Genomic DNA, 19,504 nt, shown 5'->3' on the forward strand with positions numbered 1-19,504 from the left:
TAACCCACACCATCTGCCAGCACTCCCCGAAGAATTTGAGTAAATGAAAACAGGAGATAGAGATTTTACATTATTTTCCCAAGGTCCCAAATGTAATGACAGGTTTGGGACAAAGAACCAATGGAGCCTGACATCACAGTTTGTGCTCTTAAGCATCATTCCATACTGCCTCTCATTCTCATAGGGGAGGACAACTCTCTGATATTTATGCATTGATTGTTGATTTCAGGAACTAGGACCAGTTAAGAACTTTATGACATTTTTAAGTAAGACATGTCTACCTAAGTTTTATATTGTCTATATCTCTGTGTCAAACATCGTTCTTAACATGTATACATTTGCTGAATTCTTACCTTCTTTTTTCCTTTTGCATGCCTTTACCTGCCACATAGCTCCAAAATCAAGATTGGGAAGCACGTTTCTCTTTTGTAAGATATTGCTTTTTCACAGTAAGAGTAGCAAATGGTGTGGTGAAGTCCTTCAAAGTGCTCCAGTTCATGTTATGTTTCCAGACCGTTAAGCACCATCATTTCCCAATTGCAGATTTGAAACTGAGAAATATCTCCTATAACGAAGTTGTAAAAGCTCCTGGAAGTGAAATGGCTTGGCTACCTATTTCAAGGGCCCAGAGGCTCAGAAAGTTTTTCTTGCCTTGGCACAGCATGTAAACTTCTGTGCATATTTCAGGCGAGAGAAAGTAAAAGAACTTGATAGAAATTCTGAGAAGTTGTCCCGAGACTCTATCATTAATCAAAAATTCTTGAGAAATGCATTGGTGAAACAGGAAAGTGACATCTCCTTCAAAAACTGTAAGAATGAGTTTTGTGTCATAGTTGGCTCCGTGGCTTAGTTGGTGAAAGCGCCTGTCTAGTAAACAGGAGATCCTGGGTTCGAATCCCAGTGGGGCCTAAGGAAGAAGTGTTTTACATATGGCAAACAAAAATTGGAATTAACTGCAGTTGACATGCCTTCAAGTCCTAGGAGGAGATGGGCACAGCATTAGTCCCCTAGCTTAAAAAATAAATATAATATCAACAACTCTCCCAAGAGCGTTACTTGCCCTGAAATCATGAGATGAAGATTAGAATTACCTAGAGTGATTGCTTCTTGGTCTTTCCTTTACCTTTTAGATCGGGTGTCAGACATTGCCAGTTCGGTTTTGTGTGATCTCTTCAATTATTTTTGCCTCCTAGAACTTTTAACACAACAGAGACATTTGTTCTTCTTGATTGATTCATTGAATGGTCAACCTCTCCCCTCAGATCTCCCCAATTTTGCACCAGATAGCTTTTTGGCACATTGAATAGCGCCTTAGAGCCATGCTTCTCAAAATTTTGTGAGCATATGAATGACCTGGTATGGTCCATTACAATGAGGGTTTTAGATGACTACATCTGCAACAGGGCCTGAAAGTCACCACTTCTACAGTCTCCCAGATGAGTGACGTCTACACTACTGTCACGTGGACCATACAGTGTGGGGCAAGGCTAATGAATAAGTGATCTAGTTTCGATGGGTGTGCTTTCAAGTTCTGCACTTTCATATGTTTACAGCTATTTTCCACACCCATTACTTAGTCTGGAGTTGTTTTTACCCATTTGCCTTTAGTCAAACTAATCCAAAACCAATAAAAGAACAAGGGAAAAGTTCTAATATAAATTAGAGTAGTGTAAATCAAGTAGTGTTATAACCGTTTCCTCTTTTATTTTTAGTTTATTTTTACTGGAGTATAGCTCCTTTACAATGTTGTGTCTGTTTCCGCTGTACAGCAAAGTGAATCAGTTATACGTACACATATATCCCCTCTTTTTTTTTAGATTTCCTTCCCGTTTAGGTCACCACAAGCATTGAGTAGAGTTCCCTGTGCTATGTGGTAGATTCTCATTAGTTATCTCATTTACACATAGCCGTGTATATATGCCAATCCCAATCTCCCAATTCATCTCACTCCCCCTTCTCCCCTTGGTTTCCATAACTTTGTTCCCTACATCTTTGTCTCTATTTCTGCCTTGCAAATAAGTTCATCTGTACCAGAAAATGAATGACCATTTATCTCTGTGGTTTCATTTGGCAATTTTAAAAATAATTAACTGATTTTGTGCAATCTTATTATAATACTCAGTGCATGTGCCCTTTGCTACCTCAGGCTTGCATACTTTTTCAGGACATCTGGTAGGGTCAGGATTGGCCACGTTGGGGGCCACTCATTGACTGCTTTACAGTAAACTTCTAATCAAAGTACTGGAAAATAATAAATCATCATTTATGCTGCCAACTCGATATCAGGGAAAAAACGGACTCCAATCTTGCTAGCTGGGAAATACTGTCTCTCTTCTCTGTTTCTTGCAACCTTGGGACCAATCCAAGTTTGAGTTGCTGAGAGCAGGAGTTTTCAGCTTGGTTCTTGGTCAGACGTGCTGATGCAGAGCTGTTCTATCACGAAATTCTCACAGAGAATTCGAGGAAAGACCATGGTTTTGCTGCTGAGCACCTCCCTGATCCTTGAGGTAAAAGCTGGGAAGTGGACAAATACAGTGACGAAGGTCAGGTGAAGTGAGGAGAAAAATAAAGTATAGTCTAGTACGTCAGCTGTTGCACAGATTGACGTCGCTCAGAGCACAGGCGTTCCAGGCCAGTGTGAGTGACACTGGATAAGAAGTTGACTGACGACTCCCACCTCAACCTACTCGGCACAGAGTCCGGTCCCATGAATTCCCAAACACTACTCCTTTTGTCACTCCCTCCTGGGGCACAGCCCACCCCGCCCCTGCTCAGCAGTCTCCTCCGGACAAGCATGCCCTCTCGGAAGTTTGGGGGTCTTCAGGGCTCTGTGTGTTACGTCCTGGGTCCAACGGTGAGCAAGAGACATGGAAATGAAAGTCACAGGGTACTGTCGGGTAGTTCCTTGTAATCGCATGCCCTAGGAGGCTGAGGTTACCCTGCGTGGTGTTGGGGAAGGAATTTGGACTCTGCTTTTGAGTTACGTTTGGTTATGAGTCGTAGAGTTCCTATATTCTTATTTTAACACGTTTTTAAAAAGGAGGGTAAGCAAAGTGAGTGAGTGATAATATACTAAAAGAGAAATACTCAAAATTATTAGACTTGGGGAGCACCAAGGAAATGCCATTTTATTGGACTTGTAAAACGCAACGTGCGTCTGACGTTTCCGTGGTGCAGCGGTCAGCACGTTCGCCTTACACGCGAAAGGTCCCCGGTTCGAAACCGGGCGGAAACAGTGCCCTTCTCAGGCTTTTGCCACTTTACCCACAAGTACAACTACTTCCTTACTACCTTGCTGCCCTCTCTAAGGTGCCCGACCTCAAAACAAAGGGTTTCCAACCTATCCTCACAACAGCAGTGCTCAGAACTACATCTTGTTAAAGTACTTACGGCATTTTAACATTTCTGTAGGTTCCTCGGACTCCAACGTCTTTTACATTGTGTGAATTATGAGTATGTCCTTCCAGTCTGTGCCTAGTGTTTTTCTCTCCGAATGGACTTTTGAGGAAAAACGTGCTCAGTTTTTGTTGTTTTGTTTTGCGGGGTGGGGGTGGGGGTGGGGGTGGGTACAGTGTAGCAATCTTTCTTGTATGCTTAGTGCTTATTATGTGCTGTCTAACATATAGTTGCTCATCTCAAAGGCATGGAGTATTCTGCTAAATTTTCTTCAACAGACTTTACTGTTTTCACTTTCACTGTAGAGGCAAATGATTTGAAATGCAAGCAAATGGCCAGGAAGCAGCTGAGGTACACTTACCGCAATTAGAAATGAATAAGTGAATGAATGCCATCAGACAAACAAGGATGTAAATCAAACAAACCAAAACCAAAAGGTGATGTTTCCAGATGTCTTCCATCTCTGGCATTTTCTTTTTTTCCTTGCCAGAAATATTTTCAAAAACCTTCAATATAAAATTTGTGTGTGGAGAAGGTGGAAAGCAATGGAGGAGGGGGTGGAGGAAATGAATCAGAAACGTTTCCCGTCCCCAGAAAGTACACGTGGATTTTGTGTCCGGCAGAGGCCGTTGCTTAACCTCACTGTCCTTTCCTTTTTCTCCTAGTTCCCGGGGTCCGCGTTGGTACCCCCGTCAATACCCTCGGGGACTCGGTCTGCAGTCCGCCTTGATCCGGGTCTCTCTGCTCAGGTGTTTGCACAACGCGGTCAAGGCCAAGCCGCCCCTTCTCCGGAAGCCCAGGCTGCGCGCCGGGATCCGTAGGCCGACTCGCCTCAGCCACCTAGGCTTGCCTGGGAGGGGTGGCCGCTCGCTGCCACGAGTCGTCCTTTGGGCGCAGACACCTGTCGCTTACGTGGGTTCAAAAGGCAGTTGCCTTTAGGCACAGAACAGTCCCGGCCGGGCTCGGAAAGTGGTTAGGGTGGGTTTACCGGCGTGTGTGTTTAGAGACAAGTCTGTGGGACAGACGTACGCGGAATGGGGCGCGGGGGCCCTCGCAGGCAGGGTATCGAGGCCGGCAGGGGCTCCTCTCGGACACTTCAGGGTCTCGGCATCCCGCTCAACTCAAGGTGCGCGCCCGGCGGGCGGAGATGGTCCGCGTTGCCACCAGGAAGCCCGCCTCTTCCCGGAGTCAGGACCATGAACAGCGCACTCTGCATTTGCCGGGCTGTGTGAGGGATTTCTCAGAAGAGAGAAAGGACAGGGGGGAATGTTCTTATATAGTATATTGAGCTGGTGGTGTGTGTGTTTTAGGCACCGATTTTTTTTATTTACAAAAACACAGGAAGTACCGCATACAGTATTTCTACTTGATGGTTATGGAAGAAATGTTCACATATTAAGGTGTGGGGAAGTCATGGCTTACATATGATTTAACTAAAACTTAACCCTGACTAGAGCAGCCTGTTTTGCGGCCTATTAAACATACCTTTTACATCAGCGTTAACCATTAAAAAAACCCCAAAAAACATAAAACAAAACCATACCGTTACATCTGCTTTAACCATTTAACTTTTACCATTACCAGAAGTAAAAATGTCTGTTTTAAAGATGAAGATTAAACGCCTCCCTTCCTGGGACGCCAGTGCCAGTAGCACTTCCTCTCTACAGGGACCCTGGCTCTTGTCCCTCGTGGACTAAGGGGAGTCACATGATCTGAATGCCTGGGAGTTTTCTCAAATGTTTGGGGGAATTTTAGCTGGCTTTTGCTTAGATTAGGTCAGACTAGATCTCAGATTCTGTGAACTTTGAGAGGACAAAAGTATGACAGACAGAAAGCAGTGTTTCTGAAAGAGTTGCCTATCACCTAAACATCTGATGGCTATTTTATTATGTGGCCCTGAAGATTATGGCCTGAAATCCTCTCCACGGCCACTCCTGTATCTTCAGCTTCATTTCGTACCTCACTGCCCCCTCTCTCCCAATCAGCAGCCCTTTGTCCTGCCTGCCAGCAGTTCCTCTTGTTTCCCAGGGATGTGTGCACATATCATTCGTTCTACCCCAAATACTCCTCTATACCTAGTGAACATCTCCTCAGCCTTGAAACTTGACCTCCACCATTACTCCTTCCGACAAAACTTTCTAAGTAAATCTTCACATTTCTGTTAGCACTGTACACCTCTCTTTCATTGCAAAAGCCAGTTAGGTGAAAGATGGCAAGGCTGGGATGAGAACGCATTGCACTCTGGATTCCAAGTTTGGGCCGTCAAGAACAGTACCATACCGTGTCTGTCTCTCAACATCCAAGGTCCTTCTCTCGAGGCAGTTGTACATTTTGAGGCATCTCTTTTGCCCAATTTGAAAACTAAAATAAACATACAACCAAATTGTCTAAAAAGAGCATGTCTGTCTGTTTGAAATGTATGTGGTATTAAATCAGTTCCTAAATTCCCACATTCCATGTCAAATTTGATTTCTGGAATGTGTGTACCTTTACTGAAGGACTGAATTCTTGCCTCGTTTTGCCTTTACCGTTGACTTTTGCATGCTTTTATCCGATGCATGGTTTATCACAGAATTTGCCCATGATTCTCCCTCTTAGTGAGGCTTACTCTTTTAACAGTAAGAGGAAAACATGTGATTCTTACAGCCGAACGCATTTCCAAACCAAATAGATGTGCACTATTTTTTAACGCTTAATTAAAGAGAATACAGGGCAGTCATTAGTCATCCGCGCACACATCGTCAGGGTCCAATAGAAGTACATCCGAATATATGACGCGGGTGGAAGCATGGCAGATTAACAGAGTGATTGCAAAAATTTGCAAAGAGCACTCGCAGGAGAAAACTTGCTTTCAGGGAATGACATGCTTGCTATCACGTACGGAATGTTCTAAGGGTTACAATTCTTATGATTTTAAATATAGAAATTGAAAACAACGTTGTAGTATATACACTCACCGCGAATTACATGAATCTGTCGGAGGCAACGGTTTTGCGATTATTTCCATCGTCACCCCGGAACCAGCGACTTCGGAGGTTTCATTTAATTAAATACGCGTGTTTAAGGTCTTGTTCCACGCAGGGGCCAGTGGCGCAATGGATAACGCGTCTGACTACGGATCAGAAGAGTCTAGGTTCGACTCCTGGCTGGCTCGGAACCCTTTTGACACCCAATCAACCTTGCAATTGACACGCCGACCAATTCTTCAAACTTTCTCCGATCGCAAGGACGTGCTGGGAAAAGCTCCCTCACCTTCCTTCTTGTTGCCCCACAGGGCAATCAATCCCGCCTCTTGCGCAACTCGGAAGGACCCTTCAAAGGCGATCACAGGAACGTTCACAATCTAACCTTTTCTGGTTTCAATCTCATACCGCAAATATGGAGAAAGGTTCAGTCTCACACGGCAAATATGGAGAAAGGATCACACAGAGACACCTATACACAGATTCAAATCAAAGAGGCTTTAAGAAAAAAGAAGAGGAGGAGGAAGAACAAGAAGAAAGAAAGAAAGAATCAATGTGGATCTACGAGTGTCTTCACCAATATTAGCTTCTCAACCCCTTCCGAAGAGTGAGACGAGAGGCTTTGACTGAGGCAATGGTAAATCTAGAAAGGCCGGGCTTGTGCGGGCCGGATATTGGAGCTGGTCCTGACCACCACGCACTCCACATTCCATGCCGCAGCTTGCTTCCCAGGACCGCGACTTCCAGAAGAGCGCTGGTTAGACAGTTCCAAAATGCCGGTGTGTGTGTGTGTGTGTGTGTGTGTGTCTGTGTGTGTGTGTGTGTGACGTGTATGATTTTTTCTTTTTCTTTTTCTTTGAGTAACCTGTGCCTTCCAAGTCTCAGAGACGTGTAACCACCTTGGGTGGTAAGGAGTAAAAGCAAGCGTGGCCCGTACGGGGATCGAACCCGCGACCTTGGCGTTATTAGCACCACGCTCTAACCAACTGAGCTAACCGGCCGAGACGTGACGTACTTTTTCACTAAAAACTTTTAACCACCATTTCCCGCAGTACCTCTTCGGCCAAAGACAAACGTTTACTTTTCACGGTCCTCGGACACCTAGCTGCTCCATGTGTAACCCACCAAAGATCTGCTGTGCCCTCTACACAGAGAGCCAAACTCGGACAGCAGCCCTTTGTCCAAAAGGAAGCCTTGGGTTGCACGGCGCCGAGCCATTTACACAACTGCACATACTTCCATGGATTCCCCCGGCCGTTGGCCGCAGCTTCCTCCAAAAACGTCGGCTTCCTCTTTCACGTCCAGGAGTACGACTGAAAACCGGTGTGCCTTCTTTCCGTTTGGTTTTCTTTCAGGAGACAGCGTCTCATTCTGTTTATTTTGGGTGGAAAGCAACAACCACCACCAAATTCTCCTGAGAGAAGCTACACTTGGAACGTAACCTTTGAAAGAGGTTGGGGGGTGGGGGCGGGGAAGGAGAGAGGGCGCAAGAGGAACGAAAGAGGAGAATGAGGGCGAGGTGTTCGGGGGCCGGTTAGCTCAGTTGGTTAGAGCGTGGTGCTAATAACGCCAAGGTCGCGGGTTCGATCCCCGTACTGGCCACTCCTTTACGATCACCTCCGCAGGGAATTCCCCTGCCGTAATCCCTCAGGAAGAAACTTGCTTCTTAACCTACGCACACCTGCGAATAAGGGTAGAGTCCTCTCTACAATAACATGTTCCAAGTCCACCATCCCTCGCCGACCTTTTATCCACTCCTTACCCAACTCGGCTCTCGGCCTACTACAACTTCAGCCTTCTTCCCAGCAGGCAGTGTACTCTTTCCTCCGGGACCAGTGGCTGAGGACAGAGACACGTGCAGGGCCAGAGGACGCAAGAGTGGGAGCTCGACCTAACACGAAAACTGGGCGGGAAAAAGTGGAAAAGATTACTGGCAACCTTTGGTTACAAGCTTATTCGCTTTTCAATTCTCTTTCCAAAGTAGTTGCGCAATCAACGTCCTTTCTCAAATCCTCAAGAGATACAAAGTAAATAGGCGTTCTTTCAAAGGTCGTTCTTTCCACGTCTCTGACGACTCTTTCAGAGGAACTGACAGCCGAGATTGCCCTGTGAGGAAGGACCACGCCAGGCGGACTGGTTCAGGATACTTCCTCTTCCCTCCATGTCAGCAGCTCTTTGAACACTTTGAGCAAGAAACACAAAACACAGACTTTTCTTTTCTTTTCTTAAGGACAGGAATCGAATCTGGATTCCTTAGACAGACGTGCATCTCATATCGTTGCTTCTGACTTGAAAGGACAGTTCAGTATCATGGTAACTTCTCTGATGTTTGTGGGAAGTCCTGCCCCAGACTTGTACAGTTTCCCTACCTGCGTGCGCTGACCAGTGCTAAGCTCCACGTGGAGTGCTTTCTGGAGGTTTCTCTTCTCGCGGCTCTCTCCTTTCCGGTACTCTGTCCTGCCAGCTTTAGCTGCCTTGGTCTCCTGGACTATCCGCCCCGTCACTTCAACTCAGGGAGTTCACCAGCCTCCGCCTGGGTTCCTGTTCCAAGCACTGGGGCCTGGAAACTCTCTCAAGGCTGCAATCCCAGGTCTCACCTCATGCCCAGAAAACTCGCTCGTTCCTTTCTTTCTGTCAGGGAGCACCATCCTTCTTTGCCTGATGTTTGGTGTCTTGAAAACTCTTTCGTCTATTTTGTCAGGTTTTGCTTCTTTCAAGCAGGAGGGTGTATCTGATCCTTGAGATTTCGTCTTAACTGGAAACAGGACTTTCTGCCCTCTAGAAGACGAAGGGGGAAAGCTGAGGCCTCTTCGGTGTGTGCTGGGGGTTGCAGGCTCCGAGGGAGCAGAGGCAGGCGGGCTGCTTAGTGCAGCGGCCTGTCTCAGGGCAGTTGGCATTGCCTTCCTGGGAAACGTGGGGCCTCATATTGCGTGTGGCAAGTAGTGTGCTCAGGTATTGCACTGGGGCTCCAGGCTGCAACTGGGCCAAACTGTCTGGAGGGCTCAGGCTACAGGCCTCAGCGCCGGTCAGGTGGTTTCCTCTGGTGTGTGAGTGTGATGTGTGTGTGTGTGTGTGTGTGTGTGTGTTGGGGGGTGAGGGGGGGGCGGGGTTTGGGCCAGGGCTGTTTGCGGGAGAGGAGGGCTCTTGTGTGAGAGCAGGGCTGAGTCCAGGAGTGCTGAGGGGCCGATGCCGCCAAAACGGGCATTCGGATCTCTGTCCGGCTGGAAGGCTGAAGGTGGGAGTTTTCTGATGAGGGGGTGGGAGCCTTGGAGGGCGTGGGATCCGGGCACTCTTTCCTTATCGCCGCCCCGCTGTCGCCCGCGGGGCATCGGAACACCTACGTGCTCCGTCAGTGCCTCACCGTGGGTGAATTCCGGTCGTCCTCTTGGTGGCCTGGAGATGACTGCCACTTAGCACAGCCTCAGAGGCTGAGATTGGATGAATCAGTGGGACCCGCCCAGCACCTGAGTCCACCGGAATGACCCCGCTCCGTCCTTCCTTCCCTTGCTGCCTCTAGTACCCTTTCTCTCTCTCTCCCCACACACACCCCCGTCTCTCCTTTCCATTAGGTTACTACTTCTCTGTGGTACCCTTTTCCCAATACTTTATTGAAGTATATTTTTAAATGAAAAGCGTTTATGTGTAGTTTGAGCTGATAAACTTGACCGATGTATCCTACTCCCATGTGACCACCACCCAGATGGAGACTGAGAACATTCCCATTAGTCCAGAAAATCGCCTTATGCCCCCTTACCAGACAAGACTGCATCCTGCAAGCTAATCGCTGTCTGATTTCTAGCACCAGACAGTTTGCCTGCTCTTGAACTTCATAGAAGTGGAATCATATAGCATATCCTACTGTGAGGCATTTTGGGGGTCCAGCATGATATTTCTGAGAGTGATCTGAGTCCTTCCACTTGCAGCAAGTCACAGAACTTTGTTCCGCTTATTGCTGGGAAGTTGATTCTTTCGATTTTATAAACAAACCAAAATTTGTCTGTATATACAAGGACGCATGACATAGCTCATGAGGTTCATAGTGGGGGAAAAAGGAGCCCAGCGTGACGGCCTGTCAGCAGAGTGGCGCAGCGGGAGCGTGCTGGGCCCATAACCCAGAGGTCGATGGATCGAAACCATCCTCTGCTAAGCTTCCTTCTTCTAACGCCCAGTTCTTTTCTCCTGGATCGCAGGCACGACATAGCGAGAAGAAATTTCGTCAACTTACACATGCACCTTCTTCTTCGACCACCTCTAGAATCCATTGCCACCCCCTACCTAACCACTGAAAACCAGTTAGCGTTTTCCTTTCCCCTCCTTTTCCTTTCCTTTCCTTTTCTTTTTTCTTTTGCCAGTTGGGAGGGGGGGACGGGGGTGGGGAGCACAATCCACCCTCCTCACTCATTTCAAAAGAGAGGCGAATCTCTAGCCCTTCTCACTCGAGAATACTTTAAAAATTTACCGTTCGTTTCCAATGGATCAGTATCATTTCTTCCAGGAAATAAAATACACACTTCACTCCAGTTAGGGTTTTATATTTTCTTTACACTCGAAAGAAAAACATTTTTTCTTGATTTCTGCCCGATGACTATGTCGCATTTTTACTTGGGCTCGAGTCTCCTACCCTTTGTCGCCTCTTTTTTCGCTCCTACGCATGATTTATCAAATTTAGATCAAGTTAATGCGAAAGCTTTGTGAATCCTTTTTGAAAGCAATACATGTTGCAATTACCATGAAGACGCCATTCGCGTGCACTCTATGGGAAAAACAGAAGCAAAGGAGTTAAATGTGAAATGGCAGGAGAAAATGAAATGAATGTGTTAAAATAAAAACATCTGTGCATCACTATCTAACTGTCAAGCTCAGGGGGGAAAAACACACACATGGAAGTCTTAGGAAAAAAATTTTTTTCCCGTTTTTTGAGGAAAACTTTTTAGTGAAAGTACTCTTTAGTGAGTCCTTACATCATGACAAGGAAGTATAAATTCCTCCAAAACAGGAAGCACCCTAAATAATGAGAATTTTAAAAAATCAAATGGAAAACTAGAAATGAGCTGAAGATGGCGATAGAGGGACCTGTTCTCTTCCTCTACCTGTTGCTTTGAAGGTGTTCTTATCTGGACGTCCACTAAACCAACACTCTTCCACTTATTTTGCCTGCTTACCCTCTAAATTGTTCAGAGGAGGGAATAGCCAGGTTCTGACCAAAACTCTGGGTCCTTTGGCTCTGCAACGTGTGCCACCATGCGATGGAAGGGAGGGTTTACGCCTTCAAGACACCTTTCCTATGGGTCCCCAAGAGGTCGAGGCCACATCACTTCCATGTGTGAGATGTGATGAGATAAGCAGTAAACCACGCTCTAAGAGTAGAGAGCAATTGCACTCAGCCAGCCAAGCAAGAACACTCGAGTATCTGGGAAGGACATGAAATACCTGACCAAAGCGAGTGGGAGGTGGGAGGAACTGAAGCAGGAATGTTCCACGCGCCGCTTTTGGCGTTTGCACCTGGAACTTTGCCTGTTCTCGAAAAGCGGGCAAATGAACTGAATTATATAGATTTTTCTCTGTTGACGGCGGAGTTTACTCCACGCGACCCCGACATTTCCTAGCGAGGGTTCCCTGAAGACTTTGCTGGGCGCGCTGCTCCTCGGCTTTCTCTGCGGTTCCTGGTCTGGCCCAGAGCTCGGACCCTCTTCTGCCTGTTCGAAAAGAGTGGTCGTCCTAGGAATTGCTGGGGTCGTTTAGTTTTGGAGAGAGCCCGGGATGGAAGAGGCGAGGAGAAAAGAAATGTGAACAGGAAAACTCAGCTCTAGTGTTTAAGGAAGATGGAAAAAGCGAGAGCACTGTACCCCAGAGCAACTCAACTACAGCGTTGCTACTCTGGAGATGGCCAGATCCAGTAGGAGACAGTGAAACATTTTCCTAAAATGTATCTTCCTGATCGCGCGCTGGCTCACGATGGATGTGAACGGATTCTACTTTCACATTCCCTTGCAAATCATGCCATTCTATTACTTTTTATACAACATTTTACTGTGGCACGTTACTTCAGGGGTAAAAATATTCCCTGTTGACAAAAAACAAATGGGAATATTGGTGTCTCCAAAGTCTCACCTGTAAACAAGACACAGGGCTGCGTTTCCTTTGTGTATTTTATACAGTTTCACAGAGGAGAAAGTGACAAATTCTTCATCTACTTCCAACTACGAACACTACAGTTTTAATGAAGGGAACATACATATATATCATAGAAAGTTAGTGCTTTAATAGTTTTACACTTATTCAGACTCGTAAAAAAATTATTCTCCTTGACTCTGTCAAATAGAAATCCATATTTTGTAAAAATAATTTTTATATAGTTACTAGACCCCTGCTCACTATCACTCCTACTTATTGCCACCGTTTGTTAAATTTAGATGAACAGTGGAAATGTATTGAAGATTCTACTTTTAATAATGCACCTTAAATAATCATAAAAGCACCTTTTGTAAGCCACACACTTATTCAAAACTAATGGTCTTTTTGCTAATTTTCACCGAATTCTTCTTATTCCAGCCATAAGAAGTTTTCATCCACAAACGCATGAATTGATGGGAGAAAATATTCCCTGCCTTTTCACTAAAAAATGTCTTACTAATGCAATTCTACTTTACATATGTAACAACTTCCTTATCAAAATTAGCTATTAATATTTTTACTGAATGCTCTTACTAAATGTGAAGGTAATTCAAGTCAGAAAAAAAAACACTTAAACACAGATTTATAGTCACTGGAAATAACTGAAATTTAGATTCCAGTTAATGTAAATAAATACTTTCTATTGCATAGTGGCATGATTGGGTAATTGAGCATAAAAATACATAGTATTAGGATAAAATTCTGTGGCAGAAACGGAATGAGAATATGTTTTGAGAGAAAACGTATTCTCGAAATTTTTTCAACTGTAAAAGCTCAGTAAGAAGGGCTTTTCGACGGAGGATGAGGGGTGGGGGGGGAAGAGGAAGGGAAGGGGGAGAGGAGGGAGACGGGGAGGAGAGCTGTAAGGCCCAAACTGAGATCTGAGGAACGTGTAGAGAATGAAGACAGGTGAAGTGAGGGCAGAGGTGGGGACTAGAGTGTTGCCGGTGAAGAATGAGAAGATTATGGAGCTTGGGGGGAATAGAAAAAATTTTATCTTGACTGGAAGGCAATGCGAATACTGAGGAAGGATGACAATTAAGGCTGGAGACACGAGCAGGTTAAAAGATTATCAAAGTGTGAAAGGCTCCCAGGAGAAAGGGGGAAAGAACTGGTTCTGTGTGAAAATTCTTTTAAAATGACTGCACTTTGGAGAACGGTACTGTACAGAAAGATGAAAAGGTAAGGCTTTGCCAAAAGCAAGATTTTTAAAAAGTATTCAAAAGCACTTTTCAGCTGTGGGACGAGGTGGCCGAGTGGTTAAGGTGATGGACTGCTAATCCATTGTGCTCTGCACGCGTGGGTTCGAATCCCATCCTCGTCGACTTTTCCAGTGGTGGGGACTGTGCCATTTGCTCTTTTATCTTCTATCTTGACAAAAGAATAGTGCATTGCACGTGTCCTTCGCAGATACTCGAGTGTTCTTGCTTGGCTGGCTGAGTGCAATTGCTCTCTACTCTTAGAGCGTGGTTTACTGCTTATCTCATCACATCTCACACATGGAAGTGATGTGGCCTCGACCTCTTGGGGACCCATAGGAAAGGTGTCTTGAAGGCGTAAACCCTCCCTTCCATCGCATGGTGGCACACGTTGCAGAGCCAAAGGACCCAGAGTTTTGGTCAGAACCTGGCTATTCCCTCCTCTGAACAATTTAGAGGGTAAGCAGGCAAAATAAGTGGAAGAGTGTTGGTTTAGTGGACGTCCAGATAAGAACACCTTCAAAGCAACAGGTAGAGGAAGAGAACAGGTCCCTCTATCGCCATCTTCAGCTCATTTCTAGTTTTCCATTTGATTTTTTAAAATTCTCATTATTTAGGGTGCTTCCTGTTTTGGAGGAATTTATACTTCCTTGTCATGATGTAAGGACTCACTAAAGAGTACTTTCACTAAAAAGTTTTCCTCAAAAAACGGGAAAAAAATTTTTTTCCTAAGACTTCCATGTGTGTGTTTTTCCCCCCTGAGCTTGACAGTTAGATAGTGATGCACAGATGTTTTTATTTTAACACATTCATTTCATTTTCTCCTGCCATTTCACATTTAACTCCTTTGCTTCTGTTTTTCCCATAGAGTGCACGCGAATGGCGTCTTCATGGTAATTGCAACATGTATTGCTTTCAAAAAGGATTCACAAAGCTTTCGCATTAACTTGATCTAAATTTGATAAATCATGCGTAGGAGCGAAAAAAGAGGCGACAAAGGGTAGGAGACTCGAGCCCAAGTAAAAATGCGACATAGTCATCGGGCAGAAATCAAGAAAAAATGTTTTTCTTTCGAGTGTAAAGAAAATATAAAACCCTAACTGGAGTGAAGTGTGTATTTTATTTCCTGGAAGAAATGATACTGATCCATTGGAAACGAACGGTAAATTTTTAAAGTATTCTCGAGTGAGAAGGGCTAGAGATTCGCCTCTCTTTTGAAATGAGTGAGGAGGGTGGATTGTGCTCCCCACCCCCGTCCCCCCCTCCCAACTGGCAAAAGAAAAAAGAAAAGGAAAGGAAAGGAAAAGGAGGGGAAAGGAAAACGCTAACTGGTTTTCAGTGGTTAGGTAGGGGGTGGCAATGGATTCTAGAGGTGGTCGAAGAAGAAGGTGCATGTGTAAGTTGACGAAATTTCTTCTCGCTATGTCGTGCCTGCGATCCAGGAGAAAAGAACTGGGCGTTAGAAGAAGGAAGCTTAGCAGAGGATGGTTTCGATCCATCGACCTCTGGGTTATGGGCCCAGCACGCTCCCGCTGCGCCACTCTGCTGACAGGCCGTCACGCTGGGCTCCTTTTTCCCCCACTATGAACCTCATGAGCTATGTCATGCGTCCTTGTATATACAGACAAATTTTGGTTTGTTTATAAAATCGAAAGAATCAACTTCCCAGCAATAAGCGGAACAAAGTTCTGTGACTTGCTGCAAGTGGAAGGACTCAGATCACTCTCAGAAATATCATGCTGGACCCCCAAAATGCCTCACAGTAGGATATGCTATATGATTCCACTTCTATGAAGTTCAAGAGCAGGCAAACTGTCTGGTGCTAGAAATCAGACAGCGATTAGCTTGCAGGATGCAGTCTTGTCTGGTAAGGGGGCATAAGGCGATTTTCTGGACTAATGGGAATGTTCTCAGTCTCCATCTGGGTGGTGGTCACATGGGAGTAGGATACATCGGTCAAGTTTATCAGCTCAAACTACACATAAACGCTTTTCATTTAAAAATATACTTCAATAAAGTATTGGGAAAAGGGTACCACAGAGAAGTAGTAACCTAATGGAAAGGAGAGACGGGGGTGTGTGTGGGGAGAGAGAGAGAAAGGGTACTAGAGGCAGCAAGGGAAGGAAGGACGGAGCGGGGTCATTCCGGTGGACTCAGGTGCTGGGCGGGTCCCACTGATTCATCCAATCTCAGCCTCTGAGGCTGTGCTAAGTGGCAGTCATCTCCAGGCCACCAAGAGGACGACCGGAATTCACCCACGGTGAGGCACTGACGGAGCACGTAGGTGTTCCGATGCCCCGCGGGCGACAGCGGGGCGGCGATAAGGAAAGAGTGCCCGGATCCCACGCCCTCCAAGGCTCCCACCCCCTCATCAGAAAACTCCCACCTTCAGCCTTCCAGCCGGACAGAGATCCGAATGCCCGTTTTGGCGGCATCGGCCCCTCAGCACTCCTGGACTCAGCCCTGCTCTCACACAAGAGCCCTCCTCTCCCGCAAACAGCCCTGGCCCAAACCCCGCCCCCCCCTCACCCCCCAACACACACACACACACACACACACACACATCACACTCACACACCAGAGGAAACCACCTGACCGGCGCTGAGGCCTGTAGCCTGAGCCCTCCAGACAGTTTGGCCCAGTTGCAGCCTGGAGCCCCAGTGCAATACCTGAGCACACTACTTGCCACACGCAATATGAGGCCCCACGTTTCCCAGGAAGGCAATGCCAACTGCCCTGAGACAGGCCGCTGCACTAAGCAGCCCGCCTGCCTCTGCTCCCTCGGAGCCTGCAACCCCCAGCACACACCGAAGAGGCCTCAGCTTTCCCCCTTCGTCTTCTAGAGGGCAGAAAGTCCTGTTTCCAGTTAAGACGAAATCTCAAGGATCAGATACACCCTCCTGCTTGAAAGAAGCAAAACCTGACAAAATAGACGAAAGAGTTTTCAAGACACCAAACATCAGGCAAAGAAGGATGGTGCTCCCTGACAGAAAGAAAGGAACGAGCGAGTTTTCTGGGCATGAGGTGAGACCTGGGATTGCAGCCTTGAGAGAGTTTCCAGGCCCCAGTGCTTGGAACAGGAACCCAGGCGGAGGCTGGTGAACTCCCTGAGTTGAAGTGACGGGGCGGATAGTCCAGGAGACCAAGGCAGCTAAAGCTGGCAGGACAGAGTACCGGAAAGGAGAGAGCCGCGAGAAGAGAAACCTCCAGAAAGCACTCCACGTGGAGCTTAGCACTGGTCAGCGCACGCAGGTAGGGAAACTGTACAAGTCTGGGGCAGGACTTCCCACAAACATCAGAGAAGTTACCATGATACTGAACTGTCCTTTCAAGTCAGAAGCAACGATATGAGATGCACGTCTGTCTAAGGAATCCAGATTCGATTCCTGTCCTTAAGAAAAGAAAAGAAAAGTCTGTGTTTTGTGTTTCTTGCTCAAAGTGTTCAAAGAGCTGCTGACATGGAGGGAAGAGGAAGTATCCTGAACCAGTCCGCCTGGCGTGGTCCTTCCTCACAGGGCAATCTCGGCTGTCAGTTCCTCTGAAAGAGTCGTCAGAGACGTGGAAAGAACGACCTTTGAAAGAACGCCTATTTACTTTGTATCTCTTGAGGATTTGAGAAAGGACGTTGATTGCGCAACTACTTTGGAAAGAGAATTGAAAAGCGAATAAGCTTGTAACCAAAGGTTGCCAGTAATCTTTTCCACTTTTTCCCGCCCAGTTTTCGTGTTAGGTCGAGCTCCCACTCTTGCGTCCTCTGGCCCTGCACGTGTCTCTGTCCTCAGCCACTGGTCCCGGAGGAAAGAGTACACTGCCTGCTGGGAAGAAGGCTGAAGTTGTAGTAGGCCGAGAGCCGAGTTGGGTAAGGAGTGGATAAAAGGTCGGCGAGGGATGGTGGACTTGGAACATGTTATTGTAGAGAGGACTCTACCCTTATTCGCAGGTGTGCGTAGGTTAAGAAGCAAGTTTCTTCCTGAGGGATTACGGCAGGGGAATTCCCTGCGGAGGTGATCGTAAAGGAGTGGCCAGTACGGGGATCGAACCCGCGACCTTGGCGTTATTAGCACCACGCTCTAACCAACTGAGCTAACCGGCCCCCGAACACCTCGCCCTCATTCTCCTCTTTCGTTCCTCTTGCGCCCTCTCTCCTTCCCCGCCCCCACCCCCCAACCTCTTTCAAAGGTTACGTTCCAAGTGTAGCTTCTCTCAGGAGAATTTGGTGGTGGTTGTTGCTTTCCACCCAAAATAAACAGAATGAGACGCTGTCTCCTGAAAGAAAACCAAACGGAAAGAAGGCACACCGGTTTTCAGTCGTACTCCTGGACGTGAAAGAGGAAGCCGACGTTTTTGGAGGAAGCTGCGGCCAACGGCCGGGGGAATCCATGGAAGTATGTGCAGTTGTGTAAATGGCTCGGCGCCGTGCAACCCAAGGCTTCCTTTTGGACAAAGGGCTGCTGTCCGAGTTTGGCTCTCTGTGTAGAGGGCACAGCAGATCTTTGGTGGGTTACACATGGAGCAGCTAGGTGTCCGAGGACCGTGAAAAGTAAACGTTTGTCTTTGGCCGAAGAGGTACTGCGGGAAATGGTGGTTAAAAGTTTTTAGTGAAAAAGTACGTCACGTCTCGGCCGGTTAGCTCAGTTGGTTAGAGCGTGGTGCTAATAACGCCAAGGTCGCGGGTTCGATCCCCGTACGGGCCACGCTTGCTTTTACTCCTTACCACCCAAGGTGGTTACACGTCTCTGAGACTTGGAAGGCACAGGTTACTCAAAGAAAAAGAAAAAGAAAAAATCATACACGTCACACACACACACACACAGACACACACACACACACACACACACACACCGGCATTTTGGAACTGTCTAACCAGCGCTCTTCTGGAAGTCGCGGTCCTGGGAAGCAAGCTGCGGCATGGAATGTGGAGTGCGTGGTGGTCAGGACCAGCTCCAATATCCGGCCCGCACAAGCCCGGCCTTTCTAGATTTACCATTGCCTCAGTCAAAGCCTCTCGTCTCACTCTTCGGAAGGGGTTGAGAAGCTAATATTGGTGAAGACACTCGTAGATCCACATTGATTCTTTCTTTCTTTCTTCTTGTTCTTCCTCCTCCTCTTCTTTTTTCTTAAAGCCTCTTTGATTTGAATCTGTGTATAGGTGTCTCTGTGTGATCCTTTCTCCATATTTGCCGTGTGAGACTGAACCTTTCTCCATATTTGCGGTATGAGATTGAAACCAGAAAAGGTTAGATTGTGAACGTTCCTGTGATCGCCTTTGAAGGGTCCTTCCGAGTTGCGCAAGAGGCGGGATTGATTGCCCTGTGGGGCAACAAGAAGGAAGGTGAGGGAGCTTTTCCCAGCACGTCCTTGCGATCGGAGAAAGTTTGAAGAATTGGTCGGCGTGTCAATTGCAAGGTTGATTGGGTGTCAAAAGGGTTCCGAGCCAGCCAGGAGTCGAACCTAGACTCTTCTGATCCGTAGTCAGACGCGTTATCCATTGCGCCACTGGCCCCTGCGTGGAACAAGACCTTAAACACGCGTATTTAATTAAATGAAACCTCCGAAGTCGCTGGTTCCGGGGTGACGATGGAAATAATCGCAAAACCGTTGCCTCCGACAGATTCATGTAATTCGCGGTGAGTGTATATACTACAACGTTGTTTTCAATTTCTATATTTAAAATCATAAGAATTGTAACCCTTAGAACATTCCGTACGTGATAGCAAGCATGTCATTCCCTGAAAGCAAGTTTTCTCCTGCGAGTGCTCTTTGCAAATTTTT

The 19,504-nt window shown here is 46.7% G+C and overlaps 11 non-coding genes across 11 annotated transcripts; 7 read left to right on the top strand and 4 right to left on the bottom strand.

Moving 5' to 3' along the window:
• The first annotated feature begins 835 nt into the window (after positions 1–835).
• Positions 836–909, top strand: TRNAT-AGU (transfer RNA threonine (anticodon AGU)). Its single transcript has one exon. It is a non-coding gene; the product is annotated as a tRNA-Thr (tRNA).
• A 2,253-nt stretch (positions 910–3,162) lies between these two features.
• TRNAV-UAC (transfer RNA valine (anticodon UAC)) lies at positions 3,163–3,235 on the top strand. Its single transcript has one exon. It is a non-coding gene; the product is annotated as a tRNA-Val (tRNA).
• A 3,242-nt stretch (positions 3,236–6,477) lies between these two features.
• Positions 6,478–6,550, top strand: TRNAR-ACG (transfer RNA arginine (anticodon ACG)). The gene has a single exon. It is a non-coding gene; the product is annotated as a tRNA-Arg (tRNA).
• Positions 6,551–7,286: 736 nt separating this feature from the next.
• TRNAI-AAU (transfer RNA isoleucine (anticodon AAU)) lies at positions 7,287–7,360 on the bottom strand. Its single transcript has one exon. It is a non-coding gene; the product is annotated as a tRNA-Ile (tRNA).
• Positions 7,361–7,887: 527 nt separating this feature from the next.
• On the top strand, positions 7,888–7,961 carry TRNAI-AAU (transfer RNA isoleucine (anticodon AAU)). Its single transcript has one exon. It is a non-coding gene; the product is annotated as a tRNA-Ile (tRNA).
• Positions 7,962–10,433: 2,472 nt separating this feature from the next.
• Positions 10,434–10,505, top strand: TRNAM-CAU (transfer RNA methionine (anticodon CAU)). Its single transcript has one exon. It is a non-coding gene; the product is annotated as a tRNA-Met (tRNA).
• A 3,270-nt stretch (positions 10,506–13,775) lies between these two features.
• Positions 13,776–13,857, top strand: TRNAS-GCU (transfer RNA serine (anticodon GCU)). The gene has a single exon. It is a non-coding gene; the product is annotated as a tRNA-Ser (tRNA).
• Positions 13,858–15,207: 1,350 nt separating this feature from the next.
• Positions 15,208–15,279, bottom strand: TRNAM-CAU (transfer RNA methionine (anticodon CAU)). The gene has a single exon. It is a non-coding gene; the product is annotated as a tRNA-Met (tRNA).
• A 2,472-nt stretch (positions 15,280–17,751) lies between these two features.
• On the bottom strand, positions 17,752–17,825 carry TRNAI-AAU (transfer RNA isoleucine (anticodon AAU)). Its single transcript has one exon. It is a non-coding gene; the product is annotated as a tRNA-Ile (tRNA).
• A 527-nt stretch (positions 17,826–18,352) lies between these two features.
• On the top strand, positions 18,353–18,426 carry TRNAI-AAU (transfer RNA isoleucine (anticodon AAU)). The gene has a single exon. It is a non-coding gene; the product is annotated as a tRNA-Ile (tRNA).
• Positions 18,427–19,162: 736 nt separating this feature from the next.
• On the bottom strand, positions 19,163–19,235 carry TRNAR-ACG (transfer RNA arginine (anticodon ACG)). The gene has a single exon. It is a non-coding gene; the product is annotated as a tRNA-Arg (tRNA).
• Positions 19,236–19,504: the final 269 nt, after the last annotated feature.

Source organism: Pseudorca crassidens, chromosome 10, assembly GCF_039906515.1.
Source record: "Pseudorca crassidens isolate mPseCra1 chromosome 10, mPseCra1.hap1, whole genome shotgun sequence".
NCBI lineage: Eukaryota > Metazoa > Chordata > Mammalia > Artiodactyla > Delphinidae > Pseudorca > Pseudorca crassidens.